Source organism: Macaca nemestrina, chromosome 19, assembly GCF_043159975.1.
Source record: "Macaca nemestrina isolate mMacNem1 chromosome 19, mMacNem.hap1, whole genome shotgun sequence".
Taxonomy (NCBI): domain Eukaryota; kingdom Metazoa; phylum Chordata; class Mammalia; order Primates; family Cercopithecidae; genus Macaca; species Macaca nemestrina.
Window position 1 is genome coordinate 67021643 of NC_092143.1, and position 20892 is coordinate 67042534.

General features: G+C 43.0%; 1 long non-coding RNA gene across 2 annotated transcripts in view; it reads right to left on the reverse strand.

Annotated features, from left to right (window-relative positions):
- LOC105465259 (uncharacterized) overlaps positions 1–20554 on the reverse strand; it is a 36245-nt gene extending 15691 nt beyond the window's left edge. The window contains exons 1-2 of one of the 2 annotated variants that reach the window (XR_977451.3): positions 20439–20554; positions 15453–15995 (exon numbers count right to left, since the gene is read on the reverse strand). This is a non-coding gene — a long non-coding RNA (uncharacterized lncRNA). Of the gene's footprint in view, positions 1–15452; positions 15996–16363; positions 16443–20438 lie in introns of those variants that run through there. The other variant, XR_977450.3, reaches the window with a different exon arrangement.
- Positions 20555–20892: the final 338 nt, after the last annotated feature.

Below are 20892 nucleotides of genomic sequence, written 5' to 3' on the forward strand. Positions count from 1 at the left end.
GGGGACAGCCATCCATCAGCAGCCATCTTGTTTTGTTTATTTGTTTTTAAGCAACCACAGATGCGAGAGAGAAAGAGAGCGAGCGAGCAAGTGAGTAAGGAGAATATTTCCATCTCCTCTCTCCCTTACAGATCTGTCCCAAGGCTTCGAATCTTCTTTCCCACTCTAAGCACTCTGGGCCGCATTCGATTCTAGTTTTGTGCCCCCTCTTCAACTACAATGAGGCTTGCTTTGGCATCTGAGCTACCTCCTGCCGTCTGCTCTTTAGTTCCTGTTTGCTGTAAATCTCGCTTTGGGACTTGGGTATCTTCACAGCTCATTCTGCAGAAGAGAAAGGAGCATTTTGGTCTTGAGGTAACTCCCAGTCAGTCTCCAGCTTCCTCCAGATGGAACTCTGGCCTGCTGTAGCCTCTGTGAAGACCAGCTGCCTCTGGCTTTAGCATTTTCCTGTGCCTAACAGGCATCAGCCCGGAGAACAATTGTCTTGGAGGAGAGAGGAAGAGTCTGGGCTGAAAACTGCCATGCAGGGATGGGAACCATTTTTAAAGCCCTCCTGAACGTTCAGTTGCGAAATCAACATCCTGATTGTTGTGGAGCTTCAAGCAGGTGAAAACATGAGATGAAAGGAAATGAAGTGACTGCTGACAGGCTGGAGAGCATGACTTAATCAGCAGCTAAAATCAATGAGTCGAAGGCTGCTGCCCCCAGCAAAAATCAATGGCGGAAAAGGACTGCTGGCCAAGATCTCTCCTACATTTTTATTTGCCCCAAGACCACCCAGGACTCTTCCTATCCTGCTCGTGCCCTGCCTAAAATGCTAATTTAGGCTGTGACTTGGTAGCCCCTTGAAAATTTCCCGGAAATCTAGCCTCCTACCCTGAATTAATAAATTACAAGGAACAGCCTCAAATCTCGTAGGATTAATCCAATAAAAGTTAATTTCTCCTGCACGCTAAGACCAATATAGATATGTCTCTTCTGGCAGCTTTCCTGGTGGCTCTCCCTCAAGCCGTGACATGGGGCTTCTCCCATCTTGAGATGTCTCCAACTTTAATCAAGGGCCTCTCCGGTGGCTATAGAGGCAGAAGAGAGTATGAGGAAGGCACATTAGGTAGTTAACCATCTCGCCTGAAAGTGACACCTGCTACTTCTGTTCACATTCCAATGGCCTGCATTTGTCACTTAGTCCCATGAAGATGTGAGGAGTCAGGAAAATAAAAATCCTGGCTGGATATCCTTGGAGTCCAGATAGTTGGCTCTGCCATATTCCCCCAAATAATACTCACATCCCCTGACAAACAAAACTCAGAATCCTGGAACCACCAATTGGAAAACAATTGCTACATTTCCACCTACTTTGAATCTCCTCTTTGTGGCTTGGAAACCCAACCATCACTGGCATTTGCCCATTGACATTTCCCATGTTGCCTGTTAGAACATCTCTTCCCTCTTAACATCTTCTACGGAACTTCCATAGACCTGTTTTCCTTTGTCTTTGTACTTTCTGGTTGTTCTCCAGAACTTCTCCAGTTTCTCTGCATGTAGTGTTGGCTCTTGTCCTTAAGGTAAATAAGTTGTTACTGGACCACATCCTATTGTGGGCAGATTTAAGTTCTAATTTTAAAAGATTTGTGAGATTAGAGGTGTAGGTGATATTAAAATTATTATTACTTTTTAATTTATTCTAGTCTTCTAGAACTTCCAGGGCACCAGCAGCTCTTCCCATATTGTTCCATCTGAAATCTCAGGTAATCAAATAGCACAGGGCCCAGCCAAGGTGCAATACACATGGGACAGTGTCTAGCTTAGATCTCACCTGTGATCTTCCTCTGCAGATATTTATTGAATTTAAAGATGCTGGGATGCCAAGGAGTTATTATAAAAGTATGAGATTATATTCCTCTAGGGAGAAGTTCCAGCCTTCCTACCTATTCAACGAATCATCTTTAGATTCCTACTTCCCATGCATATTTTCTTTTTAAGTAACCTAAAACGGAATCATCCCCTATTTAAGAACCTGTATGGGTCTCGTTGATAGCATCAGCAAGGCCATACTCCTTTGATGTTTAGGGGCTTCCCCAAGCCAAAAATGCCCTTCTCATAAATCATTCAATCATTCACTGAAGACATGTTTACTGATGACTGCTGTGTGCACTGTCGTAGGCACCAAGGAAGTGAAGGTGGATAAACATGGTCTTTGATATCAAAGAGGTCATAGTCTCATTCAGAAGATAGAAATGAAGACAAAGAGCTCTAATACAATATAAGCCCTATCTTTTGCCTTGTTCAAGATACCAGGGTAGTGCAAAATAAAAAATAACTGAACTCTGTTTAGAAGGAATAAGGTTAGGAAAAGTATCGCTTCATGGAGAATATGATGCTTAAATTGGGTATTGGGATACGAGACAAAATCTTCTCTATAAATAAGAAGGCGATATAGAAAGAACAATCTAGTCTACAAGAATAACATCTGCAAAGAAATAAAGGCATAAATTTGTAGTGCATGATGAAAAACTCTCAATGAGGTAAGAATTTAGAGAGGATATGTGGATGCAAGGAGGGAAGAGTGAAAAGTGGCAAAAGCAGTTTAGGTAGAAAGATACAGAATCATGATTGCCATGGGTTAGGATCTAACGAGGCTTCAGCAGGAGGTAAGGAAGAAAAGCTGCTTTTCTGAGTATTTCTTGCTGTGAAGAGGAAGCCCAGCAGTGCTGCCCTCCAGACAGCGCTTCACAGTCAGGCCATTCTGCTCTCTGTCTGTACCTCCACAGCTATCATCCCCAAAGCCCCTTCCTGCTCTGTGTCTTTGCAAATGTCTGTGAAACCTTCTGCATAGCCCAAACTTGCCTACTGTTTCTCAAACACTCATTATGCACCGATTGCCTTCAGGGCGGCTACAATGATACCGAGTGGCCCTGCACCCAAACTCTCAGCTGATGTGGAATTGGCCCCAAGCCATTTGGCCCTGAGTTATCACTCATATAAGGACTTTCCTCTCCCCACATAAGATTGCGCATTCTGTGATGGAGTGGAGTGATCATCCACAAATCGTGTCTCCCACCACACTCAGTAGGGTGCTGGCCACATAGAAATTATAAAATACAGACTTAGTGATTAGTTGAAAGGGAATATTGCTAAGGTTCTCTTAGGCTTCACCTACTTTAGAATTAGCTTCTGTAGTTCTTAGAATGCAGATATGGGAGGCCCAGTCCAAGATCTACTAACTCAGATATTGGCTGGGGTGATCTGCAGATTTAATAAGTGCCCTAAGTGGTTTTTATGAACATGGAAATTTGAGAATCAGTGACCTAGACGGGGGTTGGTAAACTCTTTCTGTAAAGGGCCAGAGAGTAAATAACGTAGGCTTTATGAGCCAGATATGGTCTGTGTTGCATATCTTTCTTCTTTTCAACTCTTTAAAAATATAAAAACATTTTGGGCTGTCCAAAAGCAGGCCACAGGCTAGATTTGGCCCATGAGTCATAGTTTGTGAATCTCTGGCCAAGAGGAGGGGTTCCTCATCTCCTCTAGAGGCTTCAGAGACATATGAAATCCAGTGGCTTCAGGTGTGGACAGTCCAGAAAGAAACCTCCACTTTGGTTCTTTGCAGGGAGCAGGGACCATTTGCCCTACAACTTTCCCTTGTGCCCTGGCATCATGGGAATGTGCCCAGGCTTCTTGACAGATGTCCTCCAGTCTGACTAGCACCATGGGACAGTTCTCTTTGCCGATTCCTGGAGCCTGCACCCTGTGGCTCACCTACATCGGGCCCTAAACACAACCTCTCCTCTCCATGTTATCACATTAATACAGACAAGGGAAGCCCTAAAGCCAGAATGGGACTGCAGTTCCCAAACCCCCTACCTCATCCTGATCTGCATGGTTAGGTGCTTCCTTTCTGCAGGAGCCTGGATGTCAGCATCTAGATGCCTCAGGACCAGCTGTCCAATCCCCCTTCCACCATTCCCTGTTTTAGGTCCTCCATGAACTTTTTCTTAGGGGAAAACAGAAATCCTGTCCCGTCCTGCTGCACTCACAGGAAGAGTTTGACGTGGTTAAGAGATCACTCTCCTCATTCAGCACCTCGGTGAGGTGTGAATTTGTACAAGATGATTCAATATATTTTCTTTGTGTATTCTTCAGTATATTCATGCCGTCCGGTGAATTTTTGACATTTCGGTGTGCTGCTCTAAGCTGCCCATGTTGGGGACCTGATCCTGACCCTGACTATGGCTTTTAAGCAAGGAGAGCCAGAATAAACACATACAAATAGTCCTTTGCAGTGTGCATTGGTGCCCAGGTAGCCCTTGGTTATCTGCTGTGTTCGGTCCTCCAGAGGTAGTGATGAAAAGGGCAGTGAGCCCTCCTTCCAAGATAGCTTGTAAGCAGTCCTGCCTGCAGGCTGAGGGTAGACGAGATGACCCCTCCAGTGCCATCCGGTCTTGGTATCCTGTGATTTCTCACGTGAGTCCATTTTGTGCCCTGGGCTCCCGTACATCAATTAAAAACACAACAGTGTATGCTTCCACAGGAGGGAGGAAGATGAACCATCGCAGTCTTCCTATCTGAACCAGACCTCGTTTTTCCAAGTCACCACCTTACTCTCATCTGTAAAGCGCTAAATAGCCTGAGACCCAGTTATCTTTGTGACAATCTCTCCCCAGGTGCCCCATCACAGTAATTATGCTCAGCGGGGAGGCTGGAGCTGCCCATCTCTAGAGTTAAACTCATTAAGACCGGAGACTGAGAAATCTCCGCAGAGGGTCCCTGCCCCCGAAATGACAGGCATTTCCCTTCCTTGGCTACCAGGGTTGGGGTTTGGAGGAGTCGGGGGTCTGGTCTGAGGCTCCACATCGACACAGAGCTTGCTTTAACCTGGATTTGCTATTCTGATTTGTACTTTGGGGAAGATACTATGGGAGTCTGCAAAGCGAACAGGTTCCATTTCATGAAATGAAATGAGGATTGAAACGAAACCATGGAGGTTGCTTATTCCAAATTTTGAACACAATGAACAAGTTGATTTGTCATTATTTCTCAAAAAACTTAAAAAGAGTTTTTTCTCTGACACTGCAGAGGACGAGATATTTTTCCCTCTGTGCTGTAAAAAGAGTAAGTTTCAAGAACTTTGTAGGGTAGACATCCCAGGGCATGGGAAGAGGGAGGACTCCTGATCAGTAGGATTGGTATGGGTGATAATGGGGGACACTCCCTTCTAATTAATTAGTGAAAAGAAAAGGAAGTTTCTGGAGGGAAAACAGTAAGGGTCAAGACATAAGATAATCGCGGGGCGGAGCAAGATGGCTGAATAGGAACAGCTCCAGTCTCCAACTCCCAGCGCAAGCGACACAGAAGACCGGTGATTTCTGCATTTTCAACTGAGGTACTGGGTTCATCTCACTGGGGAGTGCCGGATGATCGGTGCTGGTCAGCTGCTGCAGCCTGACCAGCGAGAGCTGAAGCAGGGCGAGGCATTGCCTCACCTGGGAAGTGCAAGGGGGAAGGGAATCCCTTTTCCTAGCCAGGGGAACTGAGACACACAACACCTGGAAAATCGGGTAACTTCCACCCCAATACTGCGCTTTAAGCAAACAGGCACACCAGGAGATCATATCCCACACCTGGCCGGGAGGGTCCCACACCCACGGAGCCTCCCTCATTGCTAGCACAGCAGTCTGTGATCTACCGGCAAGGCAGCAGCGAGGCTGGGGGAGGGGCGCCCGCCATTGCTGAGGCTTAAGTAGGTAAACAAAGCTGCTGGGAAGCTCAAACTGGGTGGAGCTCACAGCAGCTCAAGGAAACCTGCCTGTCTCTGTAGACTCCACCTCTGGGGACAGGGCACAGTAAACAATAACAAACGCAGCAGAAAACTCTGCAGATGCAAACGACTCTGTCTGACAGCTTTGAAGAGAGCAGTGGATCTCCCAACACGGAGGCTGAGATCTGAGAAGGGACAGACTCCCTGCTCAAGTGGGTCCCTGACCCCTGAGCAGCCTAACTGGGAGACATCCCCCACTAGGGGCAGTCTGACACCCCACACCTCACAGGGTGGAGTACACCCCTGAGAGGAAGCTTCCAAAGCAAGAATCAGACAGGTACACTCGCTGTTCAGAAATATTCTATCTTCTGCAGCCTCTGCTGCTGATACCCAGGCAAACAGGGTCTGGAGTGGACCTCAAGCAATCTCCAACAGACCTACAGCTGAGGGTCCTGACTGTTAGAAGGAAAACTATCAAACAGGAAGGACACCTACACCAAAACCCCATCAGTACATCACCATCATCAAAGACCAGAGGCAGATAAAACCACAAAGATGGGGAAAAAGCAGGGCAGAAAAGCTGGAAATTCAAAAAATAAGAGCGCATCTCCCCCGGCAAAGGAGCGCAGCTCATCGCCAGCAACGGATCAAAGCTGGACGGAGAATGACTTTGACGAGATGAGAGAAGAAGGCTTCAGTCCATCAAATTTCTCTGAGCTAAAGGAGGAATTACGTACCCAGCGCAAAGAAACTAAAAATCTTGAAAAAAAAGTGGAAGAATTGATGGCTAGAGTAATTAATGCAGAGAAGGTCCTAAACGAAATGAAAGAGATGAAAACCATGACACGAGAAATACGTGACAAATGCACAAGCTTCAGTAACTGACTTGATCAACTGGAAGAAAGAGTATCAGCGAATGAGGATCAAATGAATGAAATGAAGCGAGAAGAGAAACCAAAAGAAAAAAGAAGAAAAAGAAATGAACAAAGCCTGCAAGAAGTATGGGATTATGTAAAAAGACCAAATCTACGTCTGATTGGGGTGCCTGAAAGTGAGGGGGAAAATGGAGCCAAGTTGGAAAATACTCTTCAGGATATCATCCAGGAGAACTTCCCCAACCTAGTAGGGCAGGCCAACATTCAAATCCAGGAAATACAGAGAACGCCACAAAGATACTCCTCGAGAAGAGCAACTCCAAGACACATAATTGCCAGATTCACCAAAGTTGAAATGAAGGAAAAAATCTTAAGGGCAGCCAGAGAGAAAGGTCGGGTTACCCACAAAGGGAAGCCCATCAGACTAACAGCAGATCTCTCAGCAGAAACTCTACAAGCCAGAAGAGAGTGGGGGCCAATATTCAACATTCTTAAAGAAAAGAATTTTAAACCCAGAATTTCATATCCAGCCAAACTAAGTTTCACAAGTGAAAGAGAAATAAAATCCTTTACAGATAAGCAAATGCTTAGAGATTTTGTCACCACTAGGCCTGCCTTACAAGAGACCCTGAAGGAAGCACTAAACATGGAAAGGAACAACCGGTACCAGCCATTGCAAAAACATGCCAAAATGTAAAGACCATCGAGGCAAGGAAGAAACTGCATCAACTAGCGAGCAAAATAACCAGTTAATATCATAATGGCAGGATCAAGTTCACACATAACAATCTTAACCTTAAATGTAAATGGACTAAATGCTCCAATTAAAAGACACAGACTGGCAAACTGGATAAAGAGTCAAGACCCATCAGTCTGCTGTATTCAGGAGACCCATCTCACACGCAGAGACATACATAGGCTCAAAATAAAGGGATGGAGGAAGATTTACCAAGCAAATGGAGAACAAAAAAAAGCGGGGGTTGCAATACTAGTCTCTGATAAAACAGACTTTAAACCATCAAAGATCAAAAGAGACAAAGAAGGCCATTACATAATGGTAAAGGGATCAATTCAACAGGAAGAGCTAACTATCCTAAATATATATGCACCCAATACAGGAGCACCCAGATTCATAAAGCAAGTCCTTAGAGACTTACAAAGAGACTTAGACTCCCATACAATAATAATGGGAGACTTCAACACTCCACTGTCAACATTAGACAGATCAACGAGACAGAAAGTTAACAAGGATATCCAGGCATTGAACTCATCTCTGCAGCAAGCAGACCTAATAGACATCTATAGAACTCTCCACCCCAAATCAACAGAATATACATTCTTCTCAGCACCACATCATACTTACTCCAAAATTGACCACGTAATTGGAAGTAAAGCACTCCTCAGCAAATGTACAAGAACAGAAATTATAACAAACTGTCTCTCAGACCACAGTGCAATCAAACTAGAACTCAGGACTAAGAAACTCAATCAAAACCGCTCAACTACATGGAAACTGAACAACCTGCTCCTGAATGACTACTGGGTACATAACGAAATGAAGGCAGAAATAAAGATGTTCTTTGAAACCAATGAGAACAAAGATACAACATACCAGAATCTCTGGGACACATTTAAAGCATGTGTAGAGGGAAATTTATAGCACTAAATGCCCACAAGAGAAAGCAGGAAAGATCTAAAATTGACACTCTAACATCGCAATTAAAAGAACTAGAGAAGCAAGAGCAAACACATTCGAAAGCTAGCAGAAGGCAAGAAATAACTAAGATCAGAGCAGAACTGAAGGAGATAGAAACACAAAAAACCCTCCAAAAAATCAATGAATGCAGGAGTTGGTTTTTTGAAAAGATCAACAAAATTGACAGACCACTAGCAAAACTAATAAAGAAGAAAAGAGAGAAGAATCAAATCGACGCAATTAAAAATGATAAAGGGGATATCACCACCGACCCCACAGGAATACAAACTACCATCAGAGAATACTATAAACACCTCTACGCAAATAAACTGGAAAATCTAGAAGAAATGGATAATTTCCTGGACACTTACACTCTTCCAAGACTAAACCAGGAAGAAGTTGAATCCCTGAATAGAACAATAGCAGGCTCTGAAATTGAGGCAATAATTAATAGCCTACCAACCAAAAAAAGTCCAGGACCAGATGGATTCACAGCTGAATTCTACCAGAGGTACAAGGAGGAGTTGGTACCATTCCTTCTGAAACTATTCCAATCAATAGAAAAAGAGGGAATCCTCCCTAACTCATTTTAGGAGGCCAACATCATCCTGATACCAAAGCCTGGCAGAGACACAACAAAAAAAGAGAATTTTAGACCAATATCCCTGATGAACATCGATGCAAAAATCCTCAATAAAGTACTGGCAAACCGGATTCAGCAACACATCAAAAAGCTTATCCACCATGATCAAGTGGGCTTCATCCCTGGGATGCAAGGCTGGTTCAACATTTGCAAATCAATAAACATAATCCAGCATATAAACAGAACCAAAGACAAGAACCACATGATTATCTCAATAGATGCAGAAAAGGCTTTTGACAAAATTCAACAGCCCTTCATGCTAAAAACGCTCAATAAATTCAGTATTGATGGAACGTACCTCAAAATAATAAGAGCTATTTATGACAAACCCACAGCCAATATCATACTGAATGGGCAAAAATTGGAAAAATTCCCTTTGAAAACTGGCACAAGACAGGGATGCCCTCTCTCACCACTCCTATTCAACATAGTGTTGGAAGTTCTGGCTAGGGCAATCAGGCAAGAGAAAGAAATCAAGGGTATTCAGTTAGGAAAAGAAGAAGTCAAATTGTCCCTGTTTGCAGATGACATGATTGTATATTTAGAAAACCCCATTGTCTCAGCCCAAAATCTCCTTAAGCTGATAAGCAACTTCAGCAAAGTCTCAGGATACAAAATTAATGTGCAAAAATCACAAGCATTCTTATACACCAGTAACAGACAAACAGAGAGCCAAATCAGGAATGAACTTCCATTCACAATTGCTTCAAAGAGAATCAAATACCTAGGAATCCAACTTACAAGGGATGTAAAGGACCTCTTCAAGGAGAACTACAAACCACTGCTCAGTGAAATCAAAGAGGACACAAACAAATGGAAGAACATACCATGCTTATGGATAGGAAGAATCAATATCGTGAAAATGGCCATACTGCCCAAGGTAATTTATAGATTCAATGCCATCCCCATCAAGCTACCAACGAGTTTCTTCACAGAATTGGAAAAAACTGCTTTAAAGTTCATATGGAACCAAAAAAGAGCCCGCATCTCCAAGACAATCCTAAGTCAAAAGAACAAAGCTGGAGGCATCACGCTACCTGACTTCAAACTATACTACAAGGCTACAGTAACCAAAACAGCATGGTACTGGTACCAAAACAGAGATATAGACCAATGGAACAGAACAGAGTCCTCAGAAATAATACCACACATCTACAGCCATCTGATCTTTGACAAACCTGAGAGAAACAAGAAATGGGGAAAGGATTCCCTATTTAATAAATGGTGCTGGGAAAATTGGCTAGCCGTAAGTAGAAAGCTGAAACTGGATCCTTTCCTTACTCCTTATATGAAAATTAATTCAAGATGGATTAGAGACTTAAATGTTAGACCTAATACCATAAAAATCCTAGAGGAAAACCTAGGTAGTACCATTCAGGACATAGGCATGGGCAAAGACTTCATGTCTAAAACACCAAAAGCAATGGCAGCAAAAGCCAAAATTGACAAATGGGATCTCATTAAACTAAAGAGCTTCTGCACAGCAAAAGAAACTACCATCAGAGTGAACAGGCAACCTACAGAATGGGAGAAAATTTTTGCAATCTACTCATCTGACAAAGGGCTAATATCCAGAACCTACAAAGAACTCAAACAAATTTACAAGAAAAAAACAAACAACCCCATCAAAAAGTGGGCAAAGGATATGAACAGACATTTCTCAAAAGAAGACATTCATACAGCCAACAGACACATGAAAAAATGCTCATCATCACTGGCCATCAGAGAAATGCAAATCAAAACCACAATGAGATACCGTCTCACACCAGTTAGAATGGCGATCATTAAAAAGTCAGGAAACAACAGGTGCTGGAGAGGATGTGGAGAAATAGGAACACTTTTACACTGTTGGTGGGACTGTAAACTAGTTCAACCATTATGGAAAACAGTATGGCGATTCCTCAAGGATCTAGAACTAGATGTACCATATGACCCAGCCATCCCATTACTGGGTATGTACCCAAAGGATTATAAATTATGCTGCTATAAAGACACATGCACACGTATGTTTATTGCGGCACTATTCACAATAGCAAAGACTTGGAATCAACCCAAATGTCCATCAGTGACAGATTGGATTAAGAAAATGTGGCACATATACACCATGGAATACTATGCAGCCATCAAAAAGGATGAGTTTGTGTCCTTTGTAGGGACATGGATGCAGCTGGAAACCATCATTCTTAGCAAACTATCACAAGAACAGAAAACCAAACACCGCATGTTCTCACTCATAGGTGGGAACTGAACAATGAGATCACTGGGACTCAGGAAGGGGAACATCACACACCGGGGCCTATCATGGGGAGGGGGGAGGGGGGAGGGGGGAGGGATTGCATTGGGAGTTATACCTGATGTAAATGACGAGTTGATGGGTGCAGCACACCAACAAGGCACAAGTATACATATGTAACAAACCTGCACGTTATGCACATGTACCCTACAACTTAAAGTATAATAATAATAAATAAATTTAAAAAAAAAAAAAAGATAATTAGAGCCCGAGATGGAAACTTAGTTATGAAGAGAGAAATATGTTCAAGGAAAAGGAGAAAAGAGTAAGAGAAGGAAAGGGGAACTGGAAGAAGACCTAAGGTACTCTCTAGGAGAATAAGAACTTTCTAATGTCTCGTAGTTTGGTGAAAGTTTGGATGAGAGTTTTCAAGAGATTAAAAAAAAAAAAAAAAAAAAAATCTCCATTTGTCTTGTTTAATGGAATGAAATGTCAGAGAGGTGACCTGCGCTAAAAGATAAGAGGAAGTGAGAAATGTGTTTATGGCTGTGTAACATGTGGCTTTTCTAGTCAGAAATAAATGTCAGAAAGGTCACAACCTATTTGCCTAAGTTGGGCACCAATATTATTTTGTACTGGTCAACAAGGAACCACCTTGTACTCAATATCTGTGACAATACCTGGAAGAATCTGTGGATGCTGGACTTTATGAAGACAATAAAAAAATTAACTGAAATGACTGCACTGATGAAATGAGAACTATATGGGGTAAACCATGAAATATAATTATATGCAAGAAATCATACATGAATCTATACTGGGGTTCTGCTATCAAGTTCTAGTTATTCTTCATTAAAAGAGTGGTTAAAAAACAAATTGAAACAAAACAAAAAAACCTCATGGATGGTTGTGGATAATACTAGAGTATTTGTTCTGATTTGGTTGGGATTTATTTTCTTCTCGAATAGACCAGGTGCTTCTAAGCGTCTTGAATGCATTCCACGTGGTTTTTAGCCCGCGGAAGTCTGTATTGCAATCATTGCAAAGTCCTGGGTTCTGAGCCTGGTAATTTAGACGGGGAGGAAGAAAATCTAAGGTATTTCTTTCCTCTCTTTCTGCTTCAGGTGGCATTCCTGCCATCTCCTTTGCAGTCCCAGATCCTTGGTGCAGGCCTGCCCTCTGTGACCTTACTTGCCATCAGACAGCATCTGGGTTCTGGAAACACCACTACCTCCCTCAAACCTTCAAGTCCTAGAGGTTTCCTGTTGTTGTAAATCTCTGATTTGCTTTCCTGCCATTTTTTACGTGTGTGTTTTGTTTTTGTTAACTCTTCCAACACTTTTATAATCAGTACCCCATATAAAATTCCCTCCATTGAGGTGATGTGAGCTCTGTTTCTCTGGCCGGATTCTAGTTGATTGAGGCACTTATTAGTTGCAGAAAATAATTAGACAGTATATGTGATTTTTTTTGTGTGTAAAAAAGAACAAGGACTATGCTAATTTATTGCTAAACAGCATTTGTCCTTCTCACTTTAAAATATCTGCAGCCAGTTAATTATTAGTAGAGAGTGGTTTCCCTCTACTTTGTGGAGGGTCTCTAGTCTGACTATGCTGTAGAGAAGATGTGTCTCCATTGCTCCTTCTGTAGGAAGAATAACTTCTAGCAAGGACCAAGGCTCAAGACGCATCCCTCATTGAACAGAAACATAGAGTCCGTGGCATTTCCTGTGAATCACTGTTAAAACCCTCCGTGGTCATAGCAGATTGGGATCTTAGTGTCTCACCAGTTCATCCTCATGGTAGGCACAGGTGAAAGCAAGGTTGGCCCAGAAGCCACTCAGGTGACTTGTGAGCAAAGAAAGAGGCAATTTCTCAATGAAAAATTATGGGGGAAAGAAAAATACAAGAGACCCACATACAGGAACTGAGGACATTTTGAGGCCCCAGCAGAGCTGAAGAAGTTGACCCCCTGAAAGAAAGATGTGTCAGAGTTTGCAGTGAGTTAGGAAAGGATAATTTTCAAGAGCCGTTTTATTAATGAATCCCGGAGGACACACACACACACACACACACACACACACACACGAAATGAGAAGTGATGATTAGAGGGCCACATTCAATAATTCAGTTCAATAAACACTTTTAGAAACACCTTCTCTATGCTAGAGACTGTGCATCTGGTTCAGGGAATAGGGAGAAATAAATGTAACTGTTTCTGCCCTCATGAAGTAAATAAAAACTGGGTTGAAAGGAATCACAAAGAATTAGGTGAAAGAATACAGATGGTGCATAACATATTGTAGAAGTCAAGGTGTGAAAAAGAGAGATGAACTAAGGCAGAAAACTAAGGCAAATATGGATATGATAAAGGCTTTAGAGAACCACAGAAAATAGAAGCTTTGATTCCTAGCAGCGAGACGGACTAGGTCAGGTAGCAAGTTTCTAACTTTTGACTCTGACATGTTTTGCACATTTTTAGGAAGTCAGATGTTTCTTTTTGCCTCTGTAGCCACTCTTTTACAGCATCTTGCTATAACTTTAAATGGAAAGAGATGTGGAGAAACATACACACAAAGAACTGGCCTGTTTGGGGCTCACAAATTCATGATTTGCTCACTCCTGTAATCCCAGCACTTTAGAACGGCCAAGGCAGGTGGATCACCTGAGGTCAGGAGTTTGAGACCAGCCTGGCCAACATCGTAAAACCTCGTCTCTACTAAAAATACAAAAATCAGCCAGGTGCGGTGGTGGGTGCCTGTAATCCCAGCTACTCGGGAGGCTGAGGCAACATAATTGCTTGAACCTGGGAGGGGGAGGTTGCAGTAAGCCGAGATCACACCACTGCACTCCAGTCTGGGCGACAGAGTGAGATTGGGTCTCAAAAAAACAAAACAAAAAACCTCAAGTTTTGTCCCCTGGAAAAAAAAAATCAAGAAAATCCTCATGTCCACTAGCTATTCTGTGCTCTTGGGCACGCACTTCATATTGACTTTGTCGGTAATTAGAGTTAGCTCTACATGGAAATTGTGTGTATTTATCAAGGACTGAACAGAATAGAATTTACTTTTTAGTACATAGGCACGGTAGGTCACCATCTCCATAAAACTCTGGTTTGCTTTGTGTGTAGATTTTAGAGATTTAATTCTTAATTGTGAGTTTCTGTATTTTGCAAGTTCCTTTTCCTAATGTGAGGGCCTTTTGCATGTAGTTTTCATAGACTATTTTATCACATATTTATATACTTAGGAGTTGCTAGTTTAATGAGGCAATAAAAATAAATCATGTAATCATGTGTTTATAAGGCTTAATGACAGACCTTCATATATACAGACACAATTATGACATATAATCTTATTATAAAATTTCTGCTTAAAATTTCAAGAGAAAAAGAATTTTCCCCTTGAGTTTCAATGTCTCGGGTGTTTTCAGATTTACTTGGTAAATTGCTAAAATGAGTATATCTGCTTTTGAGACTCAGTAAATGAGAATTTTGAAGAACACAGTGTGTGAATGTTCATTTTCAACTTATTTTTAATTTATATAGCTAAAAAAATGACAGAACTTTCTTTATATTGAAATTCACTCCTACTTGACATCATAATACAAAATATCAAGCTCACATTGTCTAGAGTGAATTTTTGTTATTTATTTACTTATTTGAGACAAGATCTTTCTCTGTCACCAAGGCTGAAGTTCAATAGTGCTATCACGGCTCACTGCAGCCTTGACCTCCAGGGTTCAAGCAATCCTCCTGCCTCAACCTCCTGAGTAGCTGAGACAACAGGCGGGAGCCGCTACACCCAGCTAATTTTGTGGGTTTTTTGTTTTTGTTTTTGTTTGTAGAGACAGGGTCTCACTATGTTGCCCAGGCTGGTCCTGAATTCCTGGGCTCAAGTGATCCTCCCACCTCAGCCTCCCAAAGTACTGGGATTACAGGCATAAGCCAGCACACCCGGCTGTGAATTTTCGTTATCTGAGTTAATAGTTGGGACGGGATAGCTCCTTCTCTCCTCCTAATTGACACTCTTTGGGAATTCGGCTTTGCTTTCACTTAAGCCTGGGCTATAAAACAAGAGCATATGACCATCACAGCAACCACAGCAATAATAACAGGAGCTACCCTGTGTTCAGCATTTACCCATTCCAGGCACTGTGTTTTAGGCACATATTCTCCCAAGCCTCCGAGAGTTCAAGGTTTATACAAGTGGCAGAGTGGCTCTCCGGACGCAGTTCTGACCAACTCACCGTTATGCCTGTACCGTGGATGAGCTCGTGTGGTACTGCTTCGTGATTCTCAGACAGCCCCAGTGTTTACTTCTCATTCTGGAATTGGTATTTAACATTCTCAGCACAGGAATGCCAAGTGAAGTCTCATTTCTTCAGTGGCTGACTCCCCTCAGCCTGGTGAAGGCCTTTGTTGAAGCTTGTTGACTCTGAAGGGAATTTGCCTGTGTGGGGGCTTTCAGGGAGTAGAGACAAGGGGCACCAGCAGCCTGTGTGCAGGACGCTGTGAGGATGTAGACGGTGAAGATGTCCCCAGATCCATGGCCAGAGATGATAGCATCCGGTTCTCTTTGAGACTATCTTTGGCTCTCGGTGAAATGCACTTGCCTAATTGCGGGATACTAAAGCCCACACCATCACAGAGGGTACAGTCCAATCCCCATTGTTCCTCAGGAAGCAGCCGCGTAGTTAGCACCATGACGCTTCCTTTAAATCACAGCTGCATTATGTCAAATAGAATTTGTCAGCCATCAGCCAGCTGAATGCAGTAATTGATCATTATTCCTTGAGAAAGGTAAAAAAAAAAAAAAGCAACAATTAAAAAACCATGAGAGAATTTATTACAGCAAATAGGGTAGGAATTCTCCAAAACCGTTTCATCAAGTTAACTAGAAGGAGACAGAAATATAGAAATGGTACTTTAGGTTCTTCATTGATTTGCTCTAAGGCAGAGCCCTGGAAAAAAAAAGAAAAACACTGATCAATCCAGAGAGGGCTCTGCTCTGCTAGATGCCCCGTCAACAGCCCCCTGCAAATGGCAGCATATTAATTGCAGTGGTGTTTGCTGTGAATGAATTTCTTTAATGTTCATTCATTCATTTATTTGTTAATTCATTATTAAGTGTGTTGTTCAATAAAAGCAGCTATATCACCTGGCTTCTGCTGCATTGGTTCAGCCAGCACGGCAAACGCTGAACTGCCTCTGAAAACAGAAACAGAAAAAAAAGACACATTGAATTTTCTTACAGTTGTAGATTGGGGTGTAATATCAATAACTTTAATGGAAGCAGAGTTGGTGCCCTGATAGGAGCCCTGCTGCTCCTCAAATAAATGGCTTGGCTCCACCTCAGCATTTATCTGCCAGGGCTCGGCTTTATCAGGGCACCAACTCAGATTCCATTAATGTTATCTCTTAATTAGCTATGCGATTAACCTGTGTTACTCCTGCACGATAATGAGTCGAAGACAGAACCAGAGAAGTTCAGCTGCCTTATAATTCCCTCTCTAGAAGCCAAATCATTCTGGAAACCATTCCAGGAAAAAAAAAAAAATCAAAGCAGTTCTGATTCGTTCTTCACTTGGATACAAGGGCGAATTTTGCGCTCTTTGGAGAAGGCAGTCGGGATTTGGGATTTTAGCTAACATTTACGATAGTTAACGTGGTACCCGACACTCTTCTAGCGCTTTCTATTGATTACCTCATTTAATCTTCATAGCAGGTCTATAGGGCATGTCCTATGGTTACCCCCACTTTACAGAGAAGGAAATTGAGATGCAAAGAGGTCAAATAACTGTGTTTCAAGGTCACACACGTGAAAGATGACCGGAGCCAGGATCCGAAGGGAGGCAAGAGGCAGGAAGCCTGGGCACCCAGCCATTGCTCTGGGATCCTGAGTACGGGAACCATCAGAGAGCAGCAAACGCAGCCCCCACACCAGCTTTGAGGCGGATGGTCAGAGCCCCCAGGACATCTTCCTCCCACAGGGCACCTCTGCGGCAGGAGCGCTCCCAGCTGCGCGCGGCTGAGAGGAGCCCTCTGTGCTTAGATTTTCTGCCTGTAGAAATTTGCTCTCCAGCACATCTCAGGGGAACTGGGGCTTGCACTGGTGGACTTGGATGGCCCCGAGCAAAATGTAAAGATGGAAAAATACCCTGGCTTGCCTGTCTCTCCCGTCTCCTTTCTGTGTCCTTTGTCCCCTCAAAGCCAGATCCCATCCCCGCCACCGCCCTCTTCCTCCCCTGCCCTGCCTCCTCCCATGCACACCGTGCAGGCCCTCTTTTCTGCTGAAGTTACCAAAATCACCAGAACTGTACTGTCTGGACAAACAAAATGGAAGAGATCCTTACCTCATTGACACTGTCACTGGTAGAGACCTAGGCAACAGCACTTCCTTCTCCTTGGTTCCCTCCCCTAGCCCTTCCCTGCCTCCCTTCTCTGCTCTGAGTCAATGGGAGAAGGGGGGAGGTGAATAAACTTTTTAATCTAAACCTCCTGCTGGTGGGGAGAGCAGGCCCTTCATGAAGCCCCCAAATTGCATTACTACATTCCCTGCCCCGGCCTCATGGAACCAGACCACGGTAGCCTAAGACAACATGGAGATTTGCCCTGGCTGGAGAGAGAAGAGGCACTTCCTGCCCACCACCCTGTCCCCTCCTCTCATTCCCTGCTACTCTACAGCCTTCACCCTCCTACCCAGTGAAATCTCACAAAGCAGTGTTTTCAAATAATGTTTAGTAGTTGAACTCCTTTTTAGACCATTCATTTCCTGTTTCTGCCCCCAGAATATGCCATCCCTACACTTCCTAAACCACTTCTAGAATCCCAGGGCCTCTTGTTATTTGCAACTTTCCCTATTAGGATCAGACCATAAGGCTGGGCTCGGTGGCTCCCACCTGTAATTCTAGCAGTTTGGGAGGCCAAAGCGGGTGGATCACCGGAGGCCAGGAGTCTGAGACCAGCTTGCCTAACATGGCAAAACCCTGTCTCTACTAAAAATACAAAAATTAGCCAGGTGTGGTGGCACACGCCTGTAGTCCCAGCTACTCTGGAGGCTGAGGCACAAGGATCACTGGAACCGAAGAGGTGGAGGCTGCAGTGAGCTGAGATCGCACCACTGCACTCCAACCTGGGTGACAGGGTGAGACTCTGTCTCAAAAACAAACAAACAAAAAAACAAAGATCAGACTATAATATTATAGATCAGTTTATTACATATAAAGTTTAGATGAGAGGAAAGAAAAATCCACAATGTGATGATAAGTGTCTAGATGTTCCATTTTGTGGATTGATGTCAAAGTGGAGTCCTTTAAGATGCCAAAGTCGTAGATATGAGTGAGCAATTCTATATATAAGTAGGTTTGCCTTGAAGTGCATTGCTTATAGATGATTGCTGTGGTGTTTCTTAACATAAAATATAACAATTAGAAGTAAGAATCTTTTGGAGCCATATTTAAAAAATAACCATCATACAAGTTTTTGTTGTTGTTCTTAGAAAATATACAACAGTTCTGCTAGGAATTTAACTGGAGTATCTCTCCATTGCCTTCTCCTACTTTTGTTCCCAGACTGGGAAAATGACAACAATTTCTATTTTACAATCTATACATTGTAGCCTTCTAGGCAAATCCAGAAAACACTACTTATGTGGGAATTAAAGCAGGAAGAAAAGATGAAGATGAAGAAAAGGAGGATAGGGAGGAGAAGAAAGAAGCTGCCTTCATCACATATAGAGAATATCACAGACAAAAGGCACCGCAGTTCACATTTTACTTCCATTTCAAAAAAGGGATGGGATAGAGAGGGAGGGTAGACACGTTTGACTACATGGTCAGGACAGACCAAATTCATTCCTATTCAGGTAATGGGGAATTTTGAGTAAGGTAAATGTTGCCTGTCTGATATTTACATAGGGCATTAAAACTTGCAAATCTCTCGTGTGTGTGTTTTTTTCCCAAAGACTCAAAGACCAGTTTATCATCGAAAACTTGCTTTATTTTCAAAATGATGTCTGCCTAGGTGAATGCATTTTCTCTGAGAGTTCGAGTTTGTCTTTAAGGCAACATTAATGACTGATGGTGAGTCATCCCGTTTTGTGGCTTGTACAGTAGTTTATATTTATGCAAGAGCTTAAAATTCAACTTTGAGCTATGTCCACAGCAGGGAAGAACAATTAGTAAATTCATTAATTATGCTTTTGTGTACACTTTTATTCTCAAGACTAATTATTTGTTTAAATTATTTTTCCTCTATCAGAAGTGTTACTACATGGAAATATTTCAGCTTAGGTTTCTGGTATGAAATATAAGGTTTAAGATGTTCCGACGTTCTTACAAAATGTAATCAGCTTTCATTTGCTAATGACAGGCACTCATAGTGGAGCCTTTTATTTAAGCAAATGAGCAATTAGTTTGGGGAATAAAAGTGTACAAGGAATAGTGATTCATGGTGCTGCTTATCCTTCCTCCCTGATGTGGACAATGGACATCTTCCATGTTTGACTTTTAAATATAATCAAACTCTGGTGTACCATAAGTTGGAACCATGCAGTTTTATGCAGAGCAATGCTATAAAAGAAACACATCAGCTGCCAAGCCAATATGCTAGTGCACATAATAAAAGTGGGGGTTTCAGACTTTGTGGAGAGGAAGGAAAACCTCCTCCTCCTCCTCCTCCTCCTCCTCCTCCTCCTCCTCGTTTCTAAATTCTGCATGTGTCTGGGCTGTAGCTATAAGATGAACCAGCTGCTGCTGGAGCGGATACCTCTCAGTGCACACAGTTCCAGGTGTGTGGCCTGAAAAAAGATTGATGACTTAGTACAAGCACAGCCAGTTTCCTCCACCAGGTACAAGGGAGGGACGGCGGAACACATCAACAGCCAGCCGTCCCTTCTTGTGTCTTCCCAGCCTGGCTCAATCCTCTGGGAGCTGCACAGTCCAGAACACGCATCAGGAGAAAGACGATAAGGACTCACTCAAGGCCTCCTGAGTCCTGGTGCTGTGCTAGGCTCGTGACCAATAGATTTCATCACCACCACCTCCGGAGGAGGTGGCATTGTTATTCCCATTTCTCAGAAGAGGAAATGAAAGCTCAGAACCTAGAGTGGAACTCAGAACTGTGTGCCATAGGACACGCTTCACTCATTCACTTACTCATCCATTCAACAAATATTTACTGAGAGCAAATTACAAGCCTGGGGATACAGCAGTAAGCAAATTAAAGATTCTTACCTTCGAAGACTTTAGCGATACATAGATGAATTGACACTATTCTAGTGAGAAATATTTGTCAAATGAATGAAGTTTGGACAAATGCAGCCCAGGCCTAGACCAATATTATTATTGTATCATCATCACTACCATCTCACAACCACATATATGTCCCCACTGTGGTTTTCACTCCAAGAGAAAAAAAGCCAAGGACATATTATCAAGCCTCCAACAGGGAGAAGCAGGAAGTCTGTAGCTCCACCCTGACTGCCCCGGTTCTATCAGGGGCCAGTGTATCAAAGGTGGCCGTGGTGGGCTGTGGATTCATTTCCTCCTCCCTCATTCAGGAAGGACTACAGTAGGAAGTGACTGTAAACCCCATGGCCCGGGGAGGGTGGACTCTAGAATGTGTTTTTACCATCTCTGCAGGAAGACAGAGCTTCTCCCGCCGACGAAGCCAGGAACGGATGCTGCC